The sequence below is a fragment of the Camellia sinensis genome, chromosome 1 (genome assembly GCF_055761805.1).
Source record: "Camellia sinensis isolate YWXY chromosome 1, ASM5576180v1, whole genome shotgun sequence".
Classification (NCBI taxonomy): Eukaryota; Viridiplantae; Streptophyta; class Magnoliopsida; order Ericales; family Theaceae; genus Camellia; species Camellia sinensis.
Window position 1 is genome coordinate 73,284,560 of NC_138961.1, and position 16,047 is coordinate 73,300,606.

At 41.7% G+C, this 16,047-nt stretch overlaps 1 protein-coding gene across 9 annotated transcripts in view; it reads left to right on the forward strand.

Annotated features, from left to right (window-relative positions):
* The window catches only part of LOC114256933 (uncharacterized), a 99,268-nt gene that overhangs the window by 60,763 nt on the left and 22,458 nt on the right, over positions 1-16,047 (forward strand). Inside the window, exon 13 of one of the 9 annotated variants that reach the window (XR_014336195.1) lies at positions 1,588-1,908. The exons of the other annotated variants lie outside the window; for them this stretch is intronic. The gene's annotated coding sequence lies outside the window, so the exon portion shown is untranslated. The remainder of the gene's footprint in view (positions 1-1,587; positions 1,909-16,047) is intronic. 9 annotated transcript variants of the gene reach the window in all.

The following is a 16,047-nucleotide window of genomic DNA, read 5'->3' on the forward strand; positions in this document are numbered from 1 at the left end:
GTGACGGATTGATGGGAAAACCGAGCCAACTCGACCCGTGCACACCCCTACTCTTAAATTGAAAAAGAACAAAAAAAAAAAAAAAAAAAAGAAGTTATGCCAGCCTTTTCCCTTTATCCTTTGTGGATGATGATGCTCCATCTTGTCTATAGTTTGGGTCCTTTCGTCTAGATGTGAGTGCTCCTGTTGAGTATCATCTTTATCATCCTCTAAAGATTGCCACCGCATCTCTTCTAATCGCACTTGGGAATCATCGATCATTGTTTCTTCTAGATTGACATCCCATTTTTTGAATGTCCCTTCTCTATGGTTTTCTTGAAATCATGATAATAGCCAAATGTTGGAATGAATAGACACTAGCTTGTCCTCTTGTGATGCATTTTGCCTATTTCATTGCCAAAAATAAATAAATTAATTAAATTAAAAATAATCATAAAAAAATAATATGCAAAACAATAAATAAAATAAGATCCAAACTATAAAATAAAAATAAAAACAAAAACAAAAAACCTATTCCGTTTAACATTGTCAATATATGAATATGTGCTCAAATTTCTTTCTGCAGATGATGTAGTGATTGGTTGGGATAAGACCTTTCGTGCAACTTCTGCTAGCTCTAGTGTTTTTGATCTATATGTTGCCCACCATTCTATAGCACCTATAGTAGAAGCATCGACAAAGGCAACAATTATAGAAAAAAGGCTTTTTCGCATATGAAAATCCACAAATTGTTTGAGTAACATTCTTGCTTCCTCAGGATGCAATGCAATCTTTCAAATGCTTCACATATTATCTTTGTCCAAACAAGGCAATATTAGGCGATGGACCCAAACATCTGAATGAATGAGGTCAAAGGCACAGGGTACACGAGTCATGTGAGGAATATAATTAGTGCGTGTATGTTTAGCCAACTATCAAACCACACAATGAAACTAAGAATCCTTGCAAGTTTTATTTAAAGATGGAAAGAGTAAACATAAATATTGAAAATTTGCATGGCCCAAACGGGCATGTAACAGGGCTAAAGTTTGACTCGAAAAAACACAAGACATTGACGCAGGTAAAACAAACGCCTAAAAACTAGATAAAGGAGGTGGTGGTGGTGGTAGTGAATGAGGATCCCTAAAGTAATACAACCCATCGCGCTCATATTCCTTGCCAAAGCACGGCTGGTAGCCAAGGGCTTCACTCAAGTTTTGGGGGTGGATTTTAGGGCTGCCTTTACACCAGTCGCCAAGCTTACCTTTGTTGGGCTTCTTATTTCCCTTGTTGCCTCCCATTCTTGGCCTCTGCATTAGCTGGATGTCAAGAATGCCTTTCTGCATGGGGACTTACTTGAGACTATTTATATGGATCCTCCACCTGGTTTTTGGGCTGAGGGGGAGTATACCGGGAAAGTGTGTTGACTGCGTAAGTCCTTATATAGGCTTAAACAGTCTAATCGGGCCTGGTTTAGCCACTTTAGCTTAGTTATTTTATCCGTGGGATTTGTTTACTACCACTCTGATCATACTTTCTTTGTTCGCAGAAATTCCATTAGTTAGTGTATTTTTCTACTTGTGTATGTTGATGATATCATTCTTACAGGTGATGATTCAATTGGCATAGCTCAAGTAAAGAGAGATTTGAATCAAGCATTTGATATTAAGAATATGGGTCCTCACAAATACTTTCTGGGTATTGGGGTTGCTCGCTCTCATTAAGGGATTTCATTGCCCAAAGGAAGTATGTCATTGATCTTCTTCAAGCCACTGGTATGCTAGGGTGTAAGCCAATTTCTACTCCTATGGATCCTAACCTCAAGCTTACACTAGAGTCTGCTGATTATTGAAGGATCTGGGCATGTATCAGTACTTTGTTGGCCGTCTCATATACTTGATTAAAACTAGACCTGACTTGATTTTTGCGGTTAGTGTTGTGAGTCAATTTATGCATGCATCTTGTAAAGAGCACCTTGATGTTGTTCGTCATATTTTGCAGTATTTGAAGACTTCTCCTAGTTTGGGATTATTTTTCACAGCTTGTCATCAATCAGAGATCTCTTATTGTACTGATGTAGGATCTAGAACTGGTAGATGGTCCACGTCTGGTTTCTGTACTTTTTATGGTGTTCATTTTATATCATGGAAAAGTAAGAAACATGCCATTGTTTCTAGATCTTTTGTTAAAGCTGAGTATCGAGCAATGGCAAAGGATACATGCGAAGTTTTGTGGCTTTGCTCAATTCTTGCAGAGTTAAGATTTGCTGAGGATGCTTCCTGTCAAAGATAACCAGGCTGGATCTGTGTGTGAGCTGGCCAAGCTGTGAATATTTGAATTTGTATTTAGATTAGTCATATCCCTGATTTATAGGGATTGTAGGGATTGTATTCTAGGAATCTCATTCTTGATTTGTAGGGATTAGCTAGCTATAATTTGTATATATAGTCTTTCCATGTAGATTTCTAAGCAATGAATATTATTCCCATTGTTTATCATGGTACCAGAGCCTCTTGTGCTCTCTGGGAACTAAAACTTTTTGTGGCCTGCATTGCCATACTTCGTTGTTGCTTCAACCTTTCGTTCTTCGACCTTCATTGCCAATTGTAGAACCTCTTTGTCTAGAAATTCTTCTTTTTCATTCCATTTTTTTTCTTCAATATCATCATGTCTGAAGTAACTCAAACTTCGAACCCATTTGAAATAGGGACAATCGACACTCTTAGCATGGTTTCAACAGGTGACTTGCAGAATATTCAACCAAGTCACCAATTGAATGGAAAAAACTACCTTAAGTGGTCTCAATTTGTTCAAACCTTTCTTAAAGGGAAGGGCAAATTGAGTAATCTTCTCGGAACAGGACCAAAACCTTGAGATCCGTAGTTTGATGCCTGGGATGAAGCTGATTCCATGGTAATGTCGTGGCTATGGAACTCGATGATACCTGAAGTGAGTGATACGTGCATGTTTTTGGAAACAACAAAGGCCATCTGGGACACATCTAAACAGACTTATTCGAAGGTTCATGATGCTGCACAAGTCTATGATATCAAGACCAGAATTTCAGTCACTAAACAGGGTAACCGTTCTATTACTGAATACTCTAATATCTTGCAAAACTTATGGCAACAGTTGGATCATTATCAATGTATTGAGATGAAGTGCAGTGAAGACTACCATTCTTAAGAGGTTTATGGAGAAGGAAAGAATTTACATTTTCCTTGCTGGATTGAATGCTGAGTTTGATGCTGTCAGAATTCAAGTTCTTGGAAAAGAAGACTTTCCATCATTGAATGAGACTATTGGAATAATCCGAGGAGAAGAAAGTCACAGAGGAGTTATGTTGGAGCCTCAATCTGTGGAAGGTTCTGCCATGGCTGTTAGGGGTGCTAATGCAAGGAATAGGGGAGCAAGTCATCCACCGGGTTCTTACTCTAATGAATTGACAATTGAAAATGGAAACAAGGATTCGATTGTGTGTACTTTCTACAAAAAGCCAAGACACACCAGAGAAAAATGCTGGAACTTCATGGCAAGCCTGCAAATTTTCAAAATCCTCAAACAACCAACAGAAATTGGACAGTAAAGAGTGGACGAGCACAAGGACAAGGACAAACACATGTGACTATGGTACAACCAAGAGGCGAAATAGATTCTGTCCACAATCGAGTAGAGTTCAACATGGACGAGATTGAAAAACTAAAAAATTTATTGGGCACTCCAGAAAAACCTACGGGCTCAGGTACTTGTTCCTTAGTTTATCCAGGTAATGCCTCTCAATCCTTTACTCTCAATGTCTCGAATATGCCCATAACAAATTCATGGGTAGTTGATTCTGGGGCCACAGATCATATGACTAAGTCTTCTCATGAATTTGTCTCTTACAATCCTTGCCCTAGTAATAAAAAGATATCTACTGTAGATGGTACTTTGATTACTGTTGCTGGTTAGGGAGATATTGTTATCCATTCGAAAATTGTTTTAAAGAATGTTTTACATGTGCCGAAATTATCCGTAAACCTTGTCTCAATTCATAAACTTGCAAAGGATTTGAATTGTACCATGACCTTCTCTTCTGCACATTGTGAATTTCAGGACTGGGGCACGGGGAAGATGATTGGCCTTGTTACAGAGAAACATGGACTCTACTATCTTGAAGAATTCAATGGGCAAAATAGCACTATGAATAATTTTCCTGTCTCATTTCTTTATGAGTCATTTCTTTCAAATAAAAACGAAATCTGGTTGTATCATCTTCGTTTTGGTCATCCCTCTTTCAGTGTTCTTAAAATTATGTTTCCACATTTGTTTAATGGGATTGATATGGGTATATTTCATTGTGATGTTTGTGAGCTTGCAAAACACAAGCGTACTTCTTTTCCAATAAATAATGGAAGATTGTCCATTCCGTTTGCTCTTATCTATAGTGATGTTTGGAGACCTTCTACAAGGAAAATTGGTCATCTTCTAGCAATTACTCGTGTCTTTCTATTCCAAACTAGTGTTCCAAAACATTACTGGGGGGAAGTTGTTTTAACTGCTGCTCATCTTATAAATAGATTTCCCTCTTGAGTCTTTGATCAGAAAACTCCTATGCAACTTTTTTTCAACATTCTTCCCAGGTTTTCGAACCACAAACAACCTGCCTCCTAAAGTTTTTGTTTGTGTGCTCTTTGTTCATATTCATTCTCATCAAAGGGGTAAACTTGATCCTAGAGCTCTAAAGTGTCTTTGTTGGGTATTATTCTACCCAAAAAGGATATAGATGTTACCATCTTCCCACAAAAAGGTTTTTTTTTTTTTTTTGTCTCCACTGATGTTACATTTTCTGAACGTGAAATCTATTTTTCTAAACCTTATCTTCGGAGGGAGACATCATTCATAGAAGATAAGGATAGAGATTTGTTCTTACTTGATCTTTCATTCTCCCCATCCCCATCTGTGTCAAATGAGTCTTCTAATCAAACAGATCCAGCCACTCCAAGTCCTATAGCAAAGGATAAATATATTCAGGGTGTTACTCACCCACCGCAAGTCTATTCAAGGAGGAGAGAACCTATTATTCAACCTATGCTGGACCTTCAATGAGAACCAAACCCTGGCACTGATGATAGTATTGGTGATGTTGAGGAAATGCCTGATGGTGAAGATAGAAATGATTATGATCTTCCTATTGCTATTAGGAAAGGTGTGAGAAAGTGTACCCAACGTCCACTATACCCATTATCCCACTTTGTGTCTTATGAGAGGTTATCGAACAACCATAAAAACTGTTTCTGAAGCATTAGGTCATAAAGAATGGATGGAAGCTATGAAAGTTGAGATGGATGCCCTTAAAAGAAATAAAACTTGGGAATTGGTTGAGTTACCTAAGGAAAAGCAAACAGTGGGATGTTGATGGGTCTTTACTGTAAAGTATAAGGCAGACGGATCACTTGAAAGGTACAAGGCTCGGTTGGTGGCTAAAAGGCATGCCCAAACCTATGGAATAGACTATCTTGAAACCTTTGCCCCGGTTGTCAAAATGAACACTGTGAGGATCTTGTTATCTCTAGCTGCCAATCGTGAGTGGAGTATGCAGCAATATGATGTCAAGAATGCCTTCTTACATGGCGATCTTTATGAGGAAATCTACATGGAAGTCCCTCCAGGTTTTGAGTCAAAAGGTAATAAGGTGTGTAAATTGAAGAGGGCCCTCAATGGGTTAAAACAATCCCCTAGAGCTTGGTTTGGTAGATTTACCGGAGTTATGAAAGCTTTGGGATATAAGCAAAGTCAAGGTGATCACACACTATTTGTTAAACATTCGGCTATAGGGGGAATCACTGCTTTGTGTTGGCATATTATAATCACCGAAAGGCACTTAGCATATTATATTAGCCGAAAGTCACTAGGGTCTGTAATCATTTGTATGCACTCAGGGATCATCTTGTAATTGTCTTCCTTGTAAACCCTAATCTTCATTTATAAATAAGGGGTGATATCTCATCATACCCTAAGCTGGTTACTCAAGCTTCATGGTATCAGAGCAGAACCTATAGGTTTCGGCTCACCCTCGTTGGTAGACCTTTTCACCAACAACACTCTAGGGTTCGAAGCTTACCTGGGTGGACCGTCTTCCTCAGCCGTCTTCCTCAGTCGATCTCCTCAGCTCGTCTTCCTCAGTCGATTTCCTCACCTCGTCGATGTCCTCACCTCGTCGATCTCCTCGCCTTCCTCTGTCGATCGTCACTCAGCCGTCATCTCCTCAACTCGGCGATCTCCTTCAGCCATTTCGTCGCTCGTCTTCTTCGTCACTCGTCTTCCTCCGCCTCTGATCTCACTGTGGTATATATAAATATATATATACATATATATCCTGATATATATATATATATATATCAATATAGCCTGATATACATATATTTATATATAAAGACATGTATACATAAATAAATCAATTTAAAAAAAAAATTAATTAATGAATTAAAAAAAAAAAAAAAAAAATCGTTTCTTAATTTTGTTATGTCTTTATAGTGGTCATTGTGCCTGTTATCTCACTACCACCTTCCGGGTTTGTGATTTCCACTAGTTTGTTGCGGGTTTGGTAGTATTGTATCCATGACAGATTCCACTAGTGTGTCCCCTTCGTCTCAAACACCAAAAAGTGAGAGTCTCATTTTACCTACTACCATGACTGAGAACCCCAACCCTAGTATGAAAATCACCACCTCTCTATTTAATGGTCAGAACTACCTAGCATGGTCTCAAAGTTTGACTTTGTTTTTGAAAAGCAGAGGGAAGATGGGGTATGTTGATGGCAGGATACAAGCACCTAGTACCACTGACTCAGGTTATGACCAATGGGAGATTACCAACTCTTTGATTATGAGTTGGCTTATCTATTCGATGGTTCCAGAACTTGGTGAGGGCTACTTGTGTATGGAGACTGCCCAGGACATTTGGGAGGCTGTGGCTGTTGCCTATTCCCGCAAAGGAAATTTTTCACAGGCATTTGAGTTGCGTCGCTCTATTGAGAGCACACTTCAGGGGGAGCAGACTGTTCTTCAGTACTTCACTTTCCTCACCAACGGCTGGAAACGCCTTGACCACCTGGAAGACTATAAGCCCGTTTGCCCTACTGATTCTGTCGGGTACAAGAAGTTCATCGCACGGGAACGGGTCTTTAAATTTTTGGCCGGCCTAAATATGGAGTATGATCCAGTTAGGGGTCGAGTTCTGAGTATGGACACTCTTCCTTCACTGCAGGAGGCATTTGCCTATGTACAAAATGAGGAAAGTCGTCGGTCTGCTATGATGTCCCCTGTCTCTACTGACCGCTCCGCATTACTGTCTACTCCTCGAGATGGCCTCAACCTGCCTTCCCCGTCTGCTGCTAAGGAGTCTGTATTCTGTGATCATTGCAAGAAGCCGCGGCATACTCGTGAGACATGTTGGAAGCTTCATGGGACTCCATCTGGGGGTCGAGGTGATCGGTCTGGTTCTCGAGGAGGTCGGTCAGGCAACTCTCGAGGACGTGGTTCCTATTCCCGGGCTCATCAGTCTAGTACCGTTGATACCATTGATTCTAATTCCACTTCTGTTACCCAAGCTTCTGATACTGAGCTGGAGGATGCTTTGCGCCAATTGTTGGACCGCCGATCTTCTACTGCTCTCAGTACCGCTTCCTCGTCCTTTGCCCGCTCAGGTAACTTAGCATCTTCTCCTTGTGCTTTCCTGTGTCATACATCTTTGCCTTGGATTATTGATTCTGGTGCCTCAGATCATATGTCTGGCTCCTCTGATCTTTTCTCTGCCTATAAGCCCTCTTCAGGTCAGGACAAAGTTAGGATTGCCGATGGAACTGTTTCTTCCATTTCTGGAAAAGGTTTAGTCCAAGTCACTCCTACCATGCATTTATCTTCTGTTCTCCATGTTCCTAAGTTTTCTGTTAATCTGTTATCCTTAAGTCGTCTTACCCAGGATTTGAATTATTGTGTGACATTTTTTCCTGATCATTGTCTTTTTCAGGACCTTGTCACGGGGAGGACGATTGGCAGTAGTAGTGCAGAAAATGGTCTCTACTTTCTAGATCAACCGGACAAACTTGCTTATTCTTCCACCACATCTTCTACTACCCCCGCTGATGTATGGCTGTGGCATCGGCGTCTTGGGCATCCCTCATTTCATTTACTTAAGCATTTATTTCCTTCTAGTTTCGCAAATCATCATGTGTCTGACTTTCTTTGTGAGTCTTGTCAACTTGGAAAACAACACAGAGCTTCTTTTGCTCCCAGTTTGAATAAAAGCTTAGTTCCTTTTTCATTAATACATTCTGATGTTTGGGGTCCCTCTCGTGTTCTGTCTGTGAAAGGTCATCGCTGGTTTGTTACATTTATTGATGATTTTTCTCGTGCTACTTGGGTGTATCTAATGAAAGATAAGAGTGAAGTTTTCTCTGTGTTTCGCACTTTTCATAAGATGATTTGTACTCAGTTTGGGGCCACTATCAAAATATTTCGTTCTGATAATGGTGGGGAATACATAGATTCTGGGTTAGGACAATATTTCTCTACTCATGGCATTATCCATCAGACCTCTTGTACCAATACCCCTCAACAAAATGGGGTGGCCGAACGCAAGAATCGGCATCTTCTTGACATGGCTCGGTGCATGTGTTTTTTTTATGAACGTGCCTCGACTCTATTGGGGCGACGCCGTTCTCACCGCTGCCCATCTTATTAATCGTCTCCCTACCCAGGTCTTGGACAAACAGGCTCCGCTTCAAGTCCTCCTCGGTTCTCAGTCCTTGTTTTCTATTCCTCCCAAAATATTTGGTTGTCTGTTTTGTCCATAATCACTCCCCCTCTCGTGGTAAGTTGGACCCTCGCTCCCTCAAGTGTGTTTTCCTTGGTTATTCTCCTACTCAAAAGGGGTATAAATGTTACCACCCTTCTTCTCGTAAGTGGTTTGTGTCCATGGATGTCACTTTCTTTGAGTCCCAGTCCTATTTCTTGTCCTCTCCGGTGTCCCCATCCTCATTTCCGGGGGAGCCTTGGTGTGAAGTGAGTCCTGTGCCTTCTATGGTGGAAGTAAGTCCTGTGCCTCCTATGACAGAACCAGTTGTTCTTGCACCCCCCTCTTCTACTGGAACTATAGAACCCACTGTCACCAAGAATAAGGACGGACATGTTTATGTCCGGGACATCGACAGACAACAAGTTAACTGGATACACGGGACCGTTTCTGCTACTCCACTGCCATCTCCTGCTTCTGATGAGAGTCTAGGTAACTTTGAAACTCGTGAGTCCATTGATCTTGATGTTCCTATTGCCAAAAGAAAGGGTGTGAGATCTTGTACTCAACATCCTATCTCACAGTTTGTATCATACTCTCATTTGTCATCCTCATATAGAGCGTTTGTGTCCAATATTTCCTCTGTTAGCATCCCTAACCATTTTCAGGATGCTCTTGCTATCTCTGAGTGGAAACTAGCCATGATTGAGGAAATGAAAGCATTTAGGAAGAATGGCACTTGGGAATTGACTGAGTTACCTACGGGCAAACGACCTGTGGGCTGTAAATGGGTATATACTGTGAAACACAAAGCAGATTGGTCTATTGAGCGTTACAAGGCAAGACTGGTGGCAAAAGGGTTTACTCAGACATATGGCATTGATTATCAGGAGACCTTCGCACCCGTGGCTAAAATGAATTCAGTCAGAGTACTTCTTTCTCTAGCAGCTAATCTAGATTGGCCGCTTTATCAGTTTGATGTCAAGAATGCTTTTCTTCATGGTGACCTCGAAGAAGAAGTATATATGGACATTCCTCCGGGTTTTGAGGATCATCAAATAGAAGGGAAAGTATGCAAACTTCGGAAGTCATTATATGGTCTCAAACAGTCTCCAAGGGCTTGGTTTGAGAGATTCACTCAGGCTATGTTTAAATATGGCTTCAAACAAAGTCAGGCAGATCACACATTATTTGTGAAACATTCCTCATGCGGTAAGACTGCAGCACTTATTGTTTATGTAGATGACATAGTTCTTACAGGCAATGATAGTGGGGAAATACCTCTGTTGAAGAAATATTTAGCCAAAGAGTTTGAAATCAAAGACTTGGGAAGCTTGAAGTATTTTCTGGGAATTGAAGTTGCTCGCTCTAAGGATGGGATATTTATCTCACAGAGAAAATATGTGCTTGACCTGTTGAAGAAAACTGGGATGCTTGGCTGCAAGGCATGTGCCACCCCACTGGAACCCAATCAGAAATTGGGGGATGATGAAGGAGGAGAAGTTGTGGATAGGGGGAGCTATCAACGTTTAGTGGGTAAGCTCATTTACCTATCTCACTCCCGTCCTGATATTGTTGTTGCTGTCAGTATAGTTAGTCAGTTTATGCATGCTCCTCATCAGATTCACTTTGAGGCTGTCATGAGAATCTTGAGGTATTTGAAGTCTGCTCCTGGTAAGGGTCTGTATTTTTCAAAGTATGATCATCTTCGTGTAGAAGCCTATACAGATGCTGACTGGGCTGGGTCAGTAACTGATAGGAGATCAACTTCAGGGTATTGCACATTTGTCGGCGGCAACCTAGTTACTTGGAGGAGTAAGAAACAGAATGTGGTTGCCAGGTCAAGTGCAGAAGCTGAGTTTAGAGCTATGGCACAAGGTGTGTGTGAACTTTTATGGATCAAATTATTGTTGAGTGATCTAGGTATTGCTCAGACGGACTCCATGCGGTTATACTGTGATAATAAGGCCGCCATCAACATTGTTCACAATCCAGTTCAACATGACAGGACAAAACATGTTGAGATTGATCACCACTTCATAAAGGAGAAACTCACTAGTGGTACCATTTGTACTCCTTTTGTTCAGTCTAGTGAACAACTTGCTGACATTCTCACCAAGGGAATTGGGAATAAACCGTTTCATGACATATTAGGCAAGCTGGGCATGAGAGATATCTTCGCACCAGCTTGAGGGGGAGTGTTGGCATATTATAATCACCGAAAGGCACTTAGCATATTATATTAGCCGAAAGTCACTAGGGTCTGTAATCATTTGTATGCACTCAGGGATCATCTTGTAATTGTCTTCCTTGTAAACCCTAATCTTCATTTATAAATAAGGGGTGATATCTCATCATACCCTAAGCTGGTTACTCAAGCTTCACTTTGTTGGTTTATGTAGATGATATTATCGTAACAGGGGATGATTTGGAAGGAAGAGAAGCTTTGAAAAGATGCCTAGTGTCACAACCCGAACCTGCCTCTATGGGTTAAGGACGTAACCGGCCAGTAATCCTGAGATTACCTACGGCCTCGAACCAAAACAGACAAAAGTCATCAGAGTAAAGGGGCCAAACGGAAGCAAATTTAAACCTTTGTCCATAGAGTCGTGCTTATATGCACATCATGACATTCCACATTTACAAATGTTAATAACTCAAAACAGAAAGTATAGTAGCATAAGGTTCTGTACAGACAGGATCATTCAAATCTAAGTCAACCCATGAAAACTATATACAACATACTCAAAGTCTTCGCCAACATGACAAAACATAAATACATAACAAAAGGGCGAAGACAAGTCTCGTGCGTGAGACGCGAGGGTTGACTCTCCAAAAACCTTGGTTGTTCCACACCGACTTCACTGAGGCTGGATCTGGACTTCTCTTGGCTCACCTACTGTAAAAATTTATGTATTATTGATTGATGTGTTGATGATTGATCTTTGATTCTGTTACAATTGATTGATTATATAGATGTATGTTAGGTGGTGGTAGGTGAGGAGTAGGTGAGTGTAGTAGGTGAGTGTGTGGTAGGTGATGGTAAGTGTGTGGTAGGTGATGGTAAATTCTAACAGCCCCCCGCAAACTCAAGGAGGATAGAGACTAACCAACTTGAGTTTGAAGAGAGGAACAAAACAAGAAAATACATAAAAATAAAAAAGGATAGGAGACACTGTATGGTCGTGTCAGACCATTGGTGAAGACACTGAATGGTGGTGTCATAACGTTGTAGAGGACACTGTATGGTGGTGTCATAACGTTGTAGAGGACACTGTATGGTGGTGTCATAACGGTGTAGAGGACACTGGATGGCGGTGTCAGACCGATGTAGAAGACAGTTTATGGGGTCATGTCGGACCGTTGTAGCAGACAATGTTGTGACAGTTGTTGTGACAGTTTACGGAGTCTTGCTGGACCCTTGTAGAAACTAACCGGAATCAATGTCGGGACAGTTTACAGAGTCTTGTCGGACCCATAAAGGAGCTAACCGGAATCAATGTCGGGACAGTTTACAGAGTCTTGTCGGACCCATAAAGGAGCTAACCGGAATCAATGTCGGGACAGTTTACAGAGTCTTGTCGGACCCATGAAGGAGCTAACCGGAATTAATGTCGGGACAGTTTACAGAGTCTTGTCGGACCCTTAAAGGAGCTAACCGGAATCAATGTCGGGACAGTTTACAGAGTCTTGTCGGACCCTTGAAAAAGCTAACCGGAATCAAATGTCGGGACAGTTTATAGGGTCTTGTCGGACCCCTTAAAAAATCGCATCCTCAAAAGGTGCGCCCAATTTTTCAAAAAGGCGTGCCAGCAAAAGGCGTGCCCAATCCATAAAAAGGCGTGCCATCAAAAGGCGTGCCCAATTCATCAAAAAGTGTTCCGGACATGATGGCGAGGCACGTGGGCGTCTTGGCTTGCGTGCCCGTTTGTCGGCTGGTGGCAAGAGGCGCGCGATGCGCGTGGCTGCCTTGGCTATTTAACCAAGGTTGATGCTGAGGCTGAGGCAGAGAAAAGCTGCGAAAAACCTCTGAAAAAAACTTCGTTGTGCTGAGAGAGAGAGTCTGAAAAACTCTTCGTTGTGCTGAGAGAGAGAGTTTGTAACACTCTGTTGCGAGAGATATTCTGTAACACTCTGTCGCCCAGAAAATGGCCTCGTCCTCGTCTTCCCGTGGACTGCTCACCCTCTTTCCCGACCTCAACGAGTCAACAAGAGAGAGAACTGGTGCGGTGGCACTGGAACCTCAACCAAGCGCCCCGGAGTTTGCCCCGTTGAACTTTCCGATGCGGTCTGTGGAGCAAAGAATGGCAGTGCAGTCGGATGTGGAGGCCAATCAGTATACTTTGAAGGCATGTGTGGAAAGCATGACGGCGGTCACAAATTTGTCGAACCGGCTGCAGAGTAGGACAAATGAGGTGCAGCATTTAAACTCCCAGCTGGCTCTGCTCCAACGCATGTATAAGGATGCGCGAGCAGAGATAAGCGTGCTAAGGACAGAAAACAAGGAGCTGAAGCGGAAGGCCACCGTGATGTTCCGATTTGGAGGGCCTCCATATGCTGCAGTGGAGGAGTATGGGGGAGTTGTGATGGTGCCCAGTGGAGTGGGAAACACGGAGGCAACACCGGCAAGGACTGCCCAGGACGGAGGCAAAAAGAAGAGACCTGCAGTAGAGTAAAGGAGAAAAATCCCACGGTGGGTGTGGTTGATTTGTGTGTGTTTTTTTTTTTTTTTTTTTTTTGATGTAAAAAGGTGAACGGGGTGAGTCCCGACATGAATAAAAGGAGTTTATGCAGATCTTCCGCTGCTTTTGTTTTTTTTTTTTTTTTTATTTATTTTTTTATTTTTTTATTTATTTATTTATTTTTTTTTTGTGGACTCAGAACCATGTGCGCCGGATGGGTGAGATGAAAAACATTTTGAGAGGTGGAAGATAAAAAAAAATAAAAAATAAAAATAAAATAAAATAAAATAAAAATAAAAAATAATAAGAAGAGAAGAAAGGGACCAGAGAGAGTGGGTGTAAAGTGAGAGAGAGAAAGGAGAGACATGTGCAAATCAAATTGTGTGTCGGTTTCATTTCATAAGAGGGAGTAAAATAAGAAAAAAAAAAGAAAAAGAAAGTTAAGTGGGTTTTAAAAGATGGAATAAAATAATAAAAAAAAGAAAAAGAAAGTGAAGTGGGTTCTCTCTCTAGAAACGGTGTGTGTTGTGTCCCCGTTGAAAACTAGAGCTTGAAAAAGCTCTCTGTGAATTCTTTAGTAACACAGCAGTGCTCGAAGCAAGGCGTGCAGCTGCAAGACAAGCATTTCATGCTTCGGCAAGTGGGATTATTGAAAACATTTGGAATATATTACATTTCCATGTTTTCAGAAAAGCTTTGAGTTAGAGGTGAAAGCTGGTGGCTACAGAAAAAGTAAAAGGTCGGGTTGATCTTGAAAGGTTTGAAGCTCAGGTTGAGCTCATAGCTCTTCTCTGCGAAGACGAGGATGACGAGACACGTGGCCCGGATCCGATCGTCCATCTGAGTTCGTCGGAAGGCGTGTTGGCTCGCGACCGGCGGAGCGGACACCACAGGAGGTGTGGCCGGAGATGGACCTCCAACGACGGTGCCTGGAGACCACAGGCTGTGAGCAAGCAGCGGTACAGTGGCGGAAATGGTTCTGCGGACCAGGCCAGTCGAAACCTTGTGGACGATTGTTGTCTGGTTGTAGTTCTGATGGATGAGTTTGTGTTTGCCCGAAAAATGGTGCCGACTGTGCCTGTATAATTGGCCTGGGAGGTTGTTGTTGGTCCCGAGGCTGTGATCGACGAGCAGTAGACTCTGAAGCTGTCGACTGTTTGGCACTGACAGCCTCCAACTCATTTCCATCTTCTTTCTCTGTGTTTGGTTGAAGAAGGTATGTGTAAAAAAAAAAAAATTCCAGCGGGCAGCGAAGGCAAGGTTGCCGGCCGGCTGCCCGTCGGTGAGAAAAAAATACAAGCCTAAATCTTATTGCTCTGATACCATGTAAAAATTTATGTATTATTGATTGATGTGTTGATGATTGATCTTTGATTCTGTTACAATTGATTGATTATATAGATGTAGGTTAGGTGGTGGTAGGTGAGGAGTAGGTGAGTGTAGTAGGTGAGTGTGTGGTAGGTGATGGTAAGTGTGTGGTAGGTGATGGTAAATTCTAACACCTACAAACACATGAATGAGCGTGAGTGATAGCCCAATGAATAATATCAAATAAAGAAGATACATTGGAACATTATACGACAGACGACCTTAGGCCCAACTCATTCATGTCCAACTGGCCTTTGGCCCATTCAAACGTTCATTCAGATCAAACTGGCCTTTGGCCCTTTCAAACTTTCGTATCAGACTGGCCGTTGGCCCTTTCAAATTGTCATATCAAACTGGCCTTTTGGCCTTTTCAAACTTTCATATCAAACTGGCCTTTTGGCATTTTCAGACTTTCATATCAAACTGGCCTTTTGGCCTTTTTAGACTTTCATATCAAACTTTGTCCACCATTCAAATTAATGAATTTACAAAACTTACATAGGAGTAAGCAATTGGACAACAATATATTTCAGATATCTTTGTCAAGATATTACTCACACTGATCGGTTGGTTGGATTGCCCTGGAGCTTGACCCTACACATTCCATGAACACAAAAGGGTTACAAACAATTCAATCCGTTCTAAATTCACATTTTCCTCTTTAGGCTTCATTCCTATCTCTTTAACTCATTTAAAATGCTCAATGCATGCCTAAGAGTGCTTACAAGTGAAAGAGGACAGACAACGAAATACAGAACGCATAAACAAAATTTCAGAAAACAGGGTCCCCGCTCGAGCGTGGACTTCTCTGCTCGAGCGGACCCATGAGGTCTGCAAAAGTACTGGTTATGGTATTTTTACGCTCGAGTGTGAAACTCGCTCGAGCGGAAGTTCATCCTACATAGCTCCCCGCTCGAGCGTGAACTTCCCCGCTCGAGCGAACACCATGTCTGCAAAAATATACTGGGAGCACGAATTTCAAGCTCGAGCGGCGGTTTCCCCGCTCGAGCGGACACCAAATTTTCTAGGTTTTCCAGAACGTGTTCTTGAGCTCCAATTCGACATTCAACCAACATTTCTTGCATGCAATAGGTCAAACTTCAAATACACTTGTACTAACATGGTATAAACCCCAATTTACAACCCAATGAAGCTCAATTTCAAGAATCAAACACATGCATGTCCCAAATTGACTCAAACTCATCACCAACACACTAAATTCAAACATTCAAGGTTCATGCTT